General features: G+C 50.0%; 1 long non-coding RNA gene across 2 annotated transcripts in view; it reads left to right on the top strand.

The window, feature by feature from the left end:
- The window catches only part of LOC118578190, a 48,197-nt gene extending 39,721 nt beyond the window's left edge, over positions 1-8,476 (top strand). Inside the window, exons 3-4 of one of the 2 annotated variants that reach the window (XR_004944233.1) lie at positions 4,252-4,366; positions 7,064-8,476. This is a non-coding gene — a long non-coding RNA (uncharacterized LOC118578190). The remainder of the gene's footprint in view (positions 1-4,251; positions 4,367-7,063) is intronic. The other variant, XR_004944232.1, reaches the window with a different exon arrangement.
- The last annotated feature ends 5,021 nt before the right edge of the window (positions 8,477-13,497 follow it).

Here is a 13,497-nt window from a genome sequence, read left to right as displayed (position 1 = left end):
CATTGACTCTTGCCACAGAAATGCTGCAAAACAAACCGCCCCAAATGCTATGCACCGGGAATCTCCCTGTTGGCTGCAATTCAGCAGTCTCGCCTGGGCCAGGCTGTTTAGCTTTGCTTTGTGCTATGGCAGCTGAGGTCTCACTGTTTATGTCTCATCTTCCCTCTGGGGTATGCTCTTCTAGTGGCAGCCAGTGGCAATATGTCATGCCTTCTAAAGCTTGGGCTTGGACCAGCACACAGACACTGTCTGCCTCAGGCTGCTGGCCAGTGTGGCTAACCCCCGTCCCTTAAGTGGGGAAAACTGTAGAGTCTCACAATAGAAAAGCATGGCTATGAGGAGGTAAGTGTTCACTTTCTGTTGCAGTGGCAAAACTCCGGAGGAAGTGAATTTAAAAGAGAAAGGGTTTATTTTGACTCATAGGCTTAGAGGTTTCAGAGCATGGTCCCATCGGCCCTGTTGCTTGGGAAACAAGTATCAGCACAGAGCTGTTTTGCTCGTGATTGGAAAAGAGAGAAACAGGAAGAAGAAGAGACAAAAAGACAGAGATAGATAGTCTCTTTCTCTCTCTGTCTCTCTCTCTCTCACAATATACCCCCTCTCCAAGGCACTCCTTCAGTGAGTTCTTTCCTTGACCAGGGCCCACCATGCTTCTGCCCCTCACAACACAGCCATCAGCTGGGGACCAAGCCTTTCACACGTGACCTCTGGGTGACACTGCAGATCCAAATCATAATAGCAGTGCATTTGACTAGGATGGTGGGAAGACTGCCTCCCAACACGGCCAGGAAGCCGGGGGAGCTGGTGTTTCCCAGCAGCTGTCTGCTGGGTCTTGTTAGAAGAGGAAGGCCCTGTGGTTAGAGTTCCATGGCATAAAATTAAAGAGAGTTTCTAGTCATGCAGAAGGGTTAAGGATCAGAAGAAGCAGAATTACAGCTTGGGGTCTCAACAAGGTCAAAGGAACAAGGCAGTGGGGGAGGTAGAATGATGAGAATTTTTGATTGGAGAGAAGACATTTTTATCTATCTATCTATCTATCTATCTATCTATCTATCTATTCATTTATTTATTTTTTTGGTTTTTCAAGACAGGGTTTCTCTGTGTAGCTTTGGTGCCTATCCTGGAACTCATTTTGTAGCCCAGGCTGACCTTGAACTCACAGAGATCCACCTGCCCCTGCCTCCCGAGTTTTGAGACCAAAGGCGTGCGCCACCACCATCCAGCGAGAAGACATTTTTAAATGGGGGATGATTGGAGAGAAGACATTTTTTAATGGGGGATGATTGGAGAGAAGACATTTTTAAATGGGGGTCTGGGAGGTGGTAGGACTTTTGGTGGTGATAAAGTCTCAAGTGTTGGAGACAGTGAACTGGAGGTTAGGGAGGCTGAGGAGGGAGAAGCTGGCGTGGGACAGTTCTCCATCTGCACTCTTAAGACATGTAGAATGAATGGAGTTGGAAAGACTGGGGTGCTAGAACTCCAGTGACCCCGAAGTGAGAAAGAACAGTCTTCAGAGCAGTGAGGCCCAATGGCAAGGGTCGTCCAGGAGCCTGAGGTTTCATAAGGAAGAGAGACAAAGATGGCTGACTTCATATTTATAGTCCCTGGTGCTCCTTGAGACTTAGCTCATGAGATGAACACCCAGAACTTCATTCTACAACCCCCTGGCATGAGACCAGTTCACTGTACCCCTCTGCAGACCCTACTCTTCTGCTACTCACCTCTCTTATTAAGTGACCTACCATCCACTGACCCAAACCAGGACCCTAGTCCCTGTCCCAGAGTTTGCCCATTCCCTCTGCCCCCGCCCCCCCAATGCCTATTCACTTTATATCATGGATATGTTTCCATTCACCCTCCATTGGGGTTCAGGGGAAAGCATCCCAAATAAGTGAAAGGACTGAAAAAAGGCCAAGTGGGTAACTTTTGGCAGGCCCTGCCAAGGAATGCCACTAAGCAAACACACCATATGCAACAGAGTTAGTGCCAGAGGTTTATTGGGGGAGGAGAGGGTAGAGAGTGAAAGACCATGTCAGAGTGGGGACATGAGAGAGGCAGGCAGACAGACAGACAGACAAGAAAGGTGAGAGACAAGCAAGGCAAGACACCTCTAAGGGGAGAGCATGGTGACAGGTGATGATATAAGGCTGAGGCAGGCTGCTGCCAGGACAGGAACTAACAAGGCCTCAGAAGCTGCTGCAACAGGAACTTTCTAGCCAGTCTTCTGCCTGTTTCTCACGGTCCTTCTCCTGCAAGGTAAGGCGCTAAAATTGAACATGGCTCAGCTAAGTGCCTGCATGAAGACACAGTCTGCATTCCTGGCAGCCATGTAAAAAGCTAGGTTGGGCAGCGTGCACCTGTAACCCCAGCTCGGAGGAGGCAGGTTCCTGAAGTTCCATCCAGTCTAGCCAGATGGGTGAGTTCCAGGTTCAGTGTGAGACTGTCTCATACAATAAGGCAGAGAGCAGTAGAGGAGGATTCCTACCTGCTGTCAACTTCCGGTCTACACACACACACACACACACACACACACACACACACACACACACACTATAACACACACACTATAACTCCTCTTCTTCAAGGTGTGTGTGTGTGTGTGTGTGTGTGTGTGTGTGTGTGTGTGTAACCAGAACTCTGTATCCCAAAGCCAAGCATAAAAAGTCCTTTTCTAACCTGCCTATCTTTATATATAAGAGCTGGCCAGAAAGAGATTAGTTCTCTCATTTCCAAAAAGCTCTGCCCCATACCATGGAGGAAGAAATGCTGTCATGGAGGGGGCAGAAGAATCTGCTCAGACAGGATCTGCTGAGCTCCCCCTGAGCCCTGGGCCACAGTTTTCACCACAGAGTCACACCTCTCACAGGTCATCCATGCCCGCTTCTTTGAAGCTAGGCATAAACAAGGCTGTTTGGGTCTTCACTCAGAAGGGCTCTGTGTCACATAAACCTGCAAGTTTGTGATGCTGTTCTCTGTTATCCGGTGTTTTGCTCTGGGGTGCTGGTCATGCATGACCTTTACGATGGGCAGGAAGGGGACCTTTTCTGTCCCCCTCTTCACCTTCTTCTCTTTTGCACCCCATTTTAGGCTTGCAGCACCCTTCAGTCCTTATTCTTCTAACCACACACCTGCCTCCTGCTTCTCCCCATGAAATCCATTATCTAACACCTCAGGGAAGCACTCCGATGTTGGCGGAATCCAAAATCACACTCTGTGGAGAAGCCAATCCTGACATACCTGCTTTGTCTCTCGGATGCATGAATACGAAAACGGATTCCTGAAACCAGCAGGGTGGCGGGTGGGGGAGTGGGCATCAGGGATAGAGCTCAGGTATCCTCAGGAGGTGCAGGTCCCCCAAGGCTTGTCCCATTCTGGGGGATGGGGCTTAACTCAGTGGGGTCTTGATGATGTATCCGTGGGGGATTGCAACGGCCTGGCACGACTCCCTGCCTCCAGTGTCCCCAGGGTTTTGCAGAGTGGATTCCGAGTGATGCGGACTGGGAGCCGAGGCTGAGTGAGGGGTCTGGGGGAGGGGAGGCCAGATGGCAGGGGGGTGTTGAGAATGGTGAGGAGGGCTTGGCAGCAGCTGGGAGGAATCAATGGCTTTTCCCTCTCTGTGTTTGCATGTGTGGCTATCCCTGCTCAGATGAAAGAAATTCAAATCGTTATTGATTCTCGCTGAGGGGGGAAATGTGGGGATCTGGCCTGGCTCCCTCACAGCTGCACCTAGGCCCTGCCCAGCCTCCCTCCCACCCCAGCTTTCCTGTCCGAGGCAATCCCAGCGTCTGCTGCAATTGACATCTCGGTTCTTAGGTTAGTTTCTGGCTCCAGTTTGATCCCTGTGCACCCACCCTTCCCTTTGGTTTGGAGAAGCCGAGTGCTCAGTTCAAAATACTTCCATCCTAACCCACCCTCTTCTTTAGAGATGCCAAACACCTTTTCCCTTTGCCCCAGGGGACTAGTCAGACCAGTGGGTAGCAAACTGTTGGACCTGTGGTTCAATTCCAGCCCACAGCCTGGCCCTCTCTGCCAAGTCTGCTTTAAAAAAAGGAAAAAAAAAAGTCTGGGATAGAGTTGTAAGACGCAGTCTGAACTGTATGAAATATTTCCTATTAGGCCTTTGCCCACTAAATGCCTGGTGCAGCCTGTTCTCTGGCCTCAGTGTTGGTGTGTTGACTGCATTTACGCACCAGGTATAAACAGGCTCCTTCTCGGCAGGCCTCAACAGGATCTGTAATCTCTATCTCCTAGGGTCAGAGAGCAGGCCAATCCCCTCCGAAGAGCCCAAGATTCTTTGACCCCAGGGATCCATGCCCTGGCCTTCTTGCCCTTTGAATAGAGAAGCAAATAGACTTTGACTATTGGGGTAAGTTACAGACTGGACAGAAGCCAAGGAATTGTTCTAGGGATCAGTGACCCTGGGCACACGGTCCAGCTGCTGTGTGTCTTTCTGGGCACTGCATCCACGGCTCACACAGCTCCTGATGTGGTCGCTACTGTTATGCTGCCCTTCAGTATTTTTGGCCAGGGTTGCGGAGCCCTGATCCCAGTTTCCTTGGTGGTGGTGGTGGGGGATAGGCAGTCAGTCCTAATTTCTCTTTCCCATGCAGCCATCTTTGCTGAGTGACCATGGGGCCGCTACCAAACTCCTCTACATTTCAGCAATCTTGGCTTTCAAATGGGCTGACTGTAATTAGCTGTGAGCACTGTTTCAAGAGTTTAATGTAACATTATTTTATGTATGTAGCAGAGAGAGACAGACAGACAGACAGAGACAGAGAGATACACGGAAAGGAGAGAGAGGGGGAGAGAGAGAGAGAGAGAGAGAGAGAGAGAGAGAGAGAGAGGCAGAGAGGGAGCGAAGGGTCGGGTGGGGGCTGTGATGCCGAGGCCGTTACAGCATCAGAGTTTCTGGCTCACAATGCAAACCATAGCCTTGCCTGAAAGGTGGGAAACTTAGTTGGGCCACCTGCTTTTGAGATGCAGTTCCCTTGGGTGGGGCCACTAGGGCTCTTTAGATGGTAGAAAAGCTGCTAGAGTTTGTCTGACTGGGGAATGGGTTAGCGTTGACTGCTGTACTTAAAAGTCAGGTCTGTTTCACTGAGTTCTTCTCGGGCCAGATGCCTTGAGCAAAAATTGAGGCTAGGGGTCTTAAGTTCTCTCCCCTGTCTCTCACACACACACACACACACACACACACACACACACACACACACACACGATGCTCTGGAATCAGGAATCAGCAGGAAGAGGCATCGATCGCCGTTGGGAGGGGCCGTGTGGGCTGCCTATCGATTAAAGGCCAGCCTCTCCTCAGCCCTCCCCCAGTGCTCCCCCAGCAGGCAGTGTGGGACCCTCTTACCTTCTGCCTCTGACAGCTCAGTAGAGGAGGTGGGAGGGGGAGCAAGAAATCTCCCTGATCCCTCTGGACAAAGGGACCCGACAGCTGCAGTAATTCGGGACTCTGATAATCCCTAATCCCTAATCCGGCTCCATTTGCACATAAATGCAGTGCCTGGCTTCTGACCCCAGGGGTCCTGGGAGCTCTTTGGGGGTCTTGTGTCTCTTTATTTGTTCCGTGAGTTCTCATTGGTTGGAAGGCCCCTCTGGCCTCCTGATCACCAAAAGGAAGATTTCCCAAAGACAGGGCTTTCTCTGGATGGAAGAGAATTTCTGGAAATGGGACTCCAGGCCCCCTGGAGGCTGATGAGGTGCCCACATGGTTGGCCCGCCTGGCTGTGATGTGGCTGGGAGGTCTTGGAGCTGGCTTGGGAGGCCTGTGGCCTGTGAGAGTCCCAGGGAATCTTGATGGAGACAGAAAACAATACATCTCAGGGCCAGAGAACTTGCTGCAGTGTGAGGCAGGTACTTGGTGGTCTTACCAAAGCTAGACATAGATGTAACATTTCCTGAGAACCTACTGTGTGCCCAGCACCACACTCAGTGCTTGACCAACACTATATTCGGTCTTGCCATGTCAACTCTTTGAGCTGCAACTCCTACTTGCCCCATCTCATGAATAAGGAAGCTGCTGGAGCTGGTGGCTAAGGGGAGTTGCTCAATAGATCAGCATTGGGAAGGGTGAGGGCAGAGCGCCTTCATGCCTTCATTTCTGGCTCATTCTTCAGAAGAGAGATGTCAGACACAGGCTGAGCCATCTCCCAGGGCTTTCTAGTGGAATGGATATGGAGTCAGATTGCCTGGGTTTCCTGTGGGTTTTGTTCATTGGAAAGACCCCTCTGGCTTCTTGGTCTAAAAAGATTTCTCAAAGATATGCTTGCACCCCTGAGCTGTGGCCCTCTGCTCTGAGGTAGGGAGGCCCCGTCTGAGTTTCTCTGTATCCTTCCTCTGGCCACAACCTCCTCTGAAACAATGACTCCTTGTTTCTGGAATAGGTAGGCCTAGAACTCTGCTTTTTGTGTAAATGATGATGTTCCAGGTTCTTGGGACACCAGGGATCCCTCACCAGATGTCTTCTCCCTGGGGCCATCTCCCATTAAGAAGGAACATTAAGAAAGTTTAGGAAGCCGGGGGTGGGGGGTGGAGGGGTGGAGGTGGGGTGGGGGGTTGTGGGGTGGGGGTTGTGGGGTGGCGCACGCCTTTAATCTCAGCACTCAGGTGGCAGAGGCAGGCAGATCTCTGTGAGTTCGAGGCCAGCCTGGTCTTCAAAGCAAGTTCCAGGAAAGGCGCAAAGCTACACAAAGAAACCCTGTCTCGAAAAACCAAAAAAATAAAAATTAAAAAATTAAAAATAAAAAAATAAAAAAACCCAAAAAAATAAAAAGAAGGTTTAAGAAATTTATAAACCTCTCTATGCCCCCTATTCCTTTATCTGTAAAATAACAGCTCTCTAGGGGGTGTTGCAAGTCTAGGCAGTGTCCAGCCAGGATGCTCAGAAAGGATTGGATTGGGCTCTCATCCCTGCTTTGAAAGGGCTGGATTAGAGCTCACTGTGCCTCCGGGTCTGAGGGGCTAGGTCAGAGAGACACTGAATAGTGCAGTTGAGATCCTCTTGCTGTGCAATCTTTTGCAAAGTCCTCAGCCTCTCTGTGTTCCTTTCCAGGTCTCCCACTGGAGGTGAGCGTAGAAGCTGAGGATTATGGAAACAGGTGTCTGATGATGTCCACCATACCACACCATCCAGCATGTTTTCTGGACTTTCTGTGGAAGCATCCGGTTCCTTTCTGTTGCTCTCCCCTCCTGTGTCTACTCCTCACTCAGACTTACAGGCACTTGTTTTATTTACTCCACACACCCATGTGAGGGATATTTGCCACTGTGGAAAACTGAGGCTTTTGGAGGGATGTAGGCTTTCCCATGGTTACACAATCTTCAGGAAAGAGCTGGTCTGGGGCCCTGTGTTATGCACAAGGGGACAGAGGACTCCTGTCTTACATCCCGTATGAGCTGTGCTTGGATATTGGCTTGGCTGTGTAGTGGTTATAGACACCTGCCATAAGGGTAAGGAGCCTTCACACCTCTGTTTTACAAGTGAGGAGTCAGAGCTTCTAAGACACACAGCATCTTCCTAGTAGATCCCTCTGGGGCCAGCTGGCTGCTTTGGGAAAATGGGATCAGGTAGCAGACATCTTCTGGCCCCTTCTTCACCTCCTCTGCAAGGATGGGGCGGAGGACAGCAAGATGTGTGGTACCTCCCCCCCCTCAATTGGACACCGGTTTCAAGAATTCCCTGAGGGGCTAACCTCTCATTTCAATATGTTAATGTGTGGAAACTAATGACATATTTATTGCTTATGTAGATGCTAGTTATTTACATGGGAAACTGATTTATCTATTAGATAATTAGTAAACTTCAATAATTGCAAAAACCTTTTAGCAATCAGTTGACATTTAATTAACATACAATAACTGTCTTATTAAATCTACATTAAATGCCTATTGGAGTTAATTAAACTCATACCTATGACTCCACGTGCTTTGGGAATCCTCATTAAAGCCCACCAGTAAAAATGCAGACAGGGAAGTCCCCGGAAGGCAGTCTGTGGTGGAGTGGCCTGGATGGCACTCACACATTTAATCGGTGCCTACTGTGTTCTTAAACAACAGCAAACCAAGCAGAACTAGGCCTTGCCTTCAGGGAACTTGGAGTCTGGTGCTGCCGCTGTGGAGATTAATCAAATAGTCCTGCAGATGAATGTTGCCTGGGACTCTGATGGGTGCGGAGACCAGGGAAGTGCTGGCAGAGCATGGAGGTCTGGCCTGGTCTAAGGGTTAGTTAGAGTTAGGCTGCTTGGACTGTATTCTGAAGGTTCAACAGGAGCTTTGTAGGGAAGGGGGGAGGTGAGGACAAGGTGCTCCAAGCGTAGGAAATAGCATCTGCAAAGCTATGGAGAGGTGGGAGGTGTGTGGCCAGCAATATAATAGGGGAGCAAAGTACAGTGTGGTGTGAGGAGCCCCTTCCCTATAAGAACAGGAAGTGGGGACTGGAGAGAAGGTTGCTCTTGCAGAGGACCTAGGATTTGGTTCCTAGCACCCAAGTGGTGGCTCACATCATCGGTAATTCCAGTTCCAGGGGATCTGATGCCCTTTTCTGGCCTCTTTGGACACCAGGCATGCATGTGGTAGACATACATACATACTTATAAATAAAAATAAATCTCTTAAAAAAAAAAAAAAAGAATGGGAAGTAGAATTCTCTCCTTCCCTCCCTCCCTCCCTCTTTCCCTCCCTCCCTCCCTCCTTCTCTCTCTCTCTCTCTCTCTCTCTCTCTCTCTCTCTGTATGCACACACACAATTGAATTTTTGTCAAGGAAAGGACACATGTAAATGAATCAGGAGGTGATTGCCATGGCATAGGTGAGGATGCTGATAGCTTGTGCTGGATGATGGATAAGATGAGAACAGAATGACCTGGAAATACTTGGTCTTTCCCAGGTTCTGGGGATTAGGAGGGAGGGTTGAGGAAGCCAACTCTGTGCTTTATGATCAGGCTGGTTGGTACCATTCACCAGGATCAAGACACTGGAGGAGGAGCAGACAGACACAGTAAAGGACAGGAAATAGACAAGGAGATGTACAGGCCTTGTTCTCAGTAACTCAGGCTGGAGATTTAAAAACCTCCGAAGTTTGGGCTCCACTCCAGAGGTTCTGATTTAATTGGTCTAGGAGACAGCTGGGTCTACCAGCTAAGGTTTGAAAACAAATAGGCTAGAAGCAGAAAGCCCAAACAAGTATTAACACACAGCAGGGAAGTTGTTCCCTCAGCCTTTGTTAGGTTCACCTTTGCTGGAGCCTGCCTCAGGTGCCCACAGACACTCCGGATTGCCCACACGGTGGACTCGGGATGTCCTGGGCACCGTGCTGGCTGCTTTGCTTCCATTTTCTCGTTTGATCTGCACAACAGGATGGTGAACTAGATTATCACATGCATTTTACAGACAAGGAAATAGGGGTGGGGCCTGGTAGCCCTCATGTCTTCTCTGTCTCATTGTGGTATTACGTGAGGACAGAGATTCGAAATCCAGTCTGTTAGATTACAAAGCCCTTGTGATCCATTGCTGTGACTGAGCACCCACATCCGTGCTAAAACAAACAAACAAAACAAAACAGAAGAGGCTTTTCCACATGCTCTTCTCATGGGTCTAAGTCAGGTAAGGACGCAGAAGGATTTATGGATCCCATGGATGCCCTGGTCCTCAGCAAGGACTGTTTGCTGGAGGAAGAAGCCGGGAAAGTGGACTTGTCCCTGCTCCTTGTGCTGTCCTCTGCTTCCAAAAGCTAACAGAAAGGGATAATTAACCATTGAATAAGTAAAAAAAAATTGTCATAGGATCCCATATGAATACAAAAAAGTCTTCAAACCTTGTGGAGAAGCCAGCACTTCTCAAGGAATATTCTAGAACTGGTTGTTAAGAGCTGTGTAGTAAAGACTATGCAGTTTCCTGGTCTTATTTAATCGATGCGTGTTGTATCCTTTGTTCTTCACCATAGCCTCCACCTTAGCAGTTGTCAACCGTTTGTGCCCAAGTGCCTGCACCAGAATCACCCAAAGGACTTCTTTAAAATTCAGGACCAGGGGCCGGGAAGATGGTTCCGTGGGTAGAAGTGTTTGCTCTGCAAGTCTGAGCACTGGAAACCATGTAAGCAAGCTGCATGCTCTGCTCCTGTAATCCCAGCATTCCTGGGGCAGGGTGGAGACTGAGAGAACTGTCTGGAAGCGCAAAGGCCAGACCACCTGGAGTCCCCAGTGCACGAGAGACCCTTCCTGAAAATAAGGTGGAAGGAGAGAGGAACCCCCTGAAAGCTGTCCTCTGACCTGTACACCCCCACTTCCACCCATCCACCCACATACCCACACATCAACACCCCCTCTCCCTCCCCCTCCATACCCACACCCACACCCCACAGCCAAACCCACCCACACACCAACATGCACTCATACCCCACACCTACCCACCCAGCCACACCCCCACATCCAAACCCACCCACAACCACACACCCACCCACCTACCCATACCCACCCAATAAATGAAAGTTTTTAAAATGGTAGACATTTGGGCCTGGGACTCCCATCCGACCATCATATCATGCACTGAAAGTTCCCTTCGGCTCTGAAAGGGAACTGGATTGATCAGGTACATCGCTGGGCAGACCCAGCGCCAGCTCAGCTATAACCACTCCCCTAACAGGGCTTGTGTTCTAGAAACACACTCTATCAGGTGCCAAGAGATATACCTGTGGGCCAAAGAGATATACCTGTGACTCCCGGGAGCTGTTCTCCTAGGATAGACGTGACAATCAGTATACAAATGGACTTGAAGTATTGCCAAGTCCAGTCAAATGTTACTATTAACGTTCCCCATCATGGGAGATTAAAAGTGCAACTGCTTCGTGGGGTGGGGGCAGTCAGTGAGGCATTCTGAAATGAACAAGGGGTTTGCAAGTCCCCCAAACGTTCACAAAGAGCGTGCAGGTGAATGCAGGGCATCTCTACCAGAGCTCTGTCAGGGATGCCTCAGAAACTGTGGAGAGAAGTCAGGGAGGGAGGTTTCTAGGCCGTTTGTTTCAGTCGGAGCCATTGTACTATGATCTGCTTAAGTTGTGTCTGAAATCAGGATTCAGTTGCTTTAGAAGAAGAAGAAGAAAAAACTTGCTGACCACTGGTGGCGTTCCCTCATTTGTCAGAGGAGACACCTGTGACCCAGAGAGGGAAAGAGACTTCACTAGGGTCACCCAGCATGAGTGACAGAATTAAAAGAAGGAAGGAGACTCCCCCGCTGGCCCATGGCCCTGAACTGCTGTGCATAGTGTTAAAATGCAGCCCACGGGCAGCATGGCCAAAGTCAACTGTAAGTCAGAGCGGGGGAGTGGGGGGGTGGGGGTGGGGGCAGCCCGAGGAGGGCCAGTGTCTTCCTCCTTGGGGCTGACCTTCCTCCCTGGCCTCCCTGCTCCTCTCAGCACAGGCTTTTCTCAGCACCTAAGCATATGTATGAAGCGAAATCAAAGCCTGCTCGGCCTTGACAGAAGTGCTGAACTAACAGCCCTATCATGTCCTTTACTGAAGGACATCACCTTGTCAAGATAGAGCTTGGCAAAAATGCACCACAGGAAGCCAGCTTCCAGGGCAGGATCATGTATATTCATGGGACTCCATGTCTGCCCACCCTCTCCAACCTCCAGGCACCCCACCAGCCCTCTGACCAGCCCTCTGGTACACTTGATCTGCAGGCACGGGTTCTCCCTCCTCAGGCTTCTCCAGAGGCAGGTTGATGCTGCTTATGTCCCGCCTCCATCGATTTCCAACCCAAGTCTTCCCCTGTTCCCAGCACTCTATATTCTTTGGGGATCTGACAGATGCTAGACACAGCGTTCTGGGCCCTTTGTGAGCAAACCCCGCCCCCCCCCCCCCCCCCCCCCCCTGCCCCCCAGGGGAATGCTTGCATCTGGAGCTTCGTTTCTTTCATCCTCCAGATTTTTTTCTGCTCCTGTGCATTTGCTCCGCCTACCTCCATCTGGGGCTCCCTCCTCTCTTCTCTGCTTAGTGAACCCCCTTATCTATCTATTAAGCCCAGTTCAGAGGGGACCCTTCCCCAAAGCACTTTTTTCTCTAGGCTCTGGATGATATCCGATCCCTACACTTTGTCTCTTTCCTTTTCCCACTGACCGTTTCTGAGATCAGGGCCTGGCATGCAGGGACCAGGAGACACTGTGGACTGATGTCCCAGTTGCCATTCATGTGTGCCGTACCGCTATGACCGAGGACCACAGTCAGGTGCCTTCCCTTGGCTTCATCTGCCTGGGCCTTCAAAAGGCTTCCCCGCCCCACATATCTCCACCCAAATGGCTTCTTGTGAAGAGACCAACTGTGGGCCAGCAAGATGACTCCATGGCTAAAGGTACTTGCTGCCGAGTTTCATCCCTGTGGCTTACATGGTGGAAAAGGAGAGCTGGCTCAGGCAAGTGGTCTTCTCATCTCCACACTTACACTGTGTCACGTGTGATATGAAGTCACAACATGCCCACACGGTTGGGCATGCCCGGCGGACTTAGACACTTCCGTCTAGTTATTTCTGGTTCAAAATAGCCATTTCCAGGTCAAAACATCTCACATGACTAGGACTCCAGTGGCTTTGCATGGTTGCGTAAAGTGTGTGCACAGCCATGTGATCTGTGCGCGTGCGTGGAGTAGCCACATGAGTTCCTGTACGCATGTGTGGCCCACCCTTTATAAGCTGGCGCCATTTTGCACTGGCTTCACCCTTTTCCTCTTGACCATGTGTGTTTCCCACAGGCCTGTTCACATCTGTCTCTTTCTCTTCTATCTTAATAAAAACTCTTCTGTGGATTTGTCGTGTTTTGGGATGTTTCCTCACAGGGTAAGAGTGCCAAATAACTAACAATGTGTGCATTGCGCGCACATGTTTGTGTGTGCACTCACATAATTTTTTAAAGATACTATTTGTGTTGCATTAGAAGCCATCCATCAGAGCAACGACCTTCCACTTTAACCATGTTTTTGAAATTCCATATCTAAATACCGTCATTTTCTGAGACAGTGGAATTTGGACTTCAACCTAAGAATTTTGTGACAGACTCAGTTGTGTTCCTAACGCTGTAATGAAAACACCCCTGTTGCTACCTAAGACAGGCTATTATGCACATGAATCCTGATGGTCAGGCTGTGGACAGGACACAGGTGGCTGGCTACTGCCCCTTGATATGTGGTCCTTGGCCAGGAAAGATCACAAGTTGGTGCTGAGTCCTTGGAGGGCTCTTTGGCTCAAGGGCCTGGTAGGTGGCTTGTGGCCTGGGATGACACAAATCTCGGGTGATGATTGACACTTCTTCTTTTGTGACTTGACTTCTGCATGTGGAGGGCTTCGGAATGTTTCCCAAGTCCCCAGTACTGAGGACTGACCCTCGTGCTTGGCACACGCTAAGCGAGTGCTCTGCACTGAACTGCATCCTCAGCCCTTTCTTTTCTTCTTCATTTTGAGCTGGCCTTGAACTTCTGATCCCCCTGCCTCCACCTCTGAG

The sequence above is a fragment of the Onychomys torridus genome, chromosome 2, assembly GCF_903995425.1.
Source record: "Onychomys torridus chromosome 2, mOncTor1.1, whole genome shotgun sequence".
Classification (NCBI taxonomy): Eukaryota; Metazoa; Chordata; class Mammalia; order Rodentia; family Cricetidae; genus Onychomys; species Onychomys torridus.
Note: the sequence above shows the minus strand (reverse complement) of the source record. Positions and strands in the feature narration are given on the sequence as shown.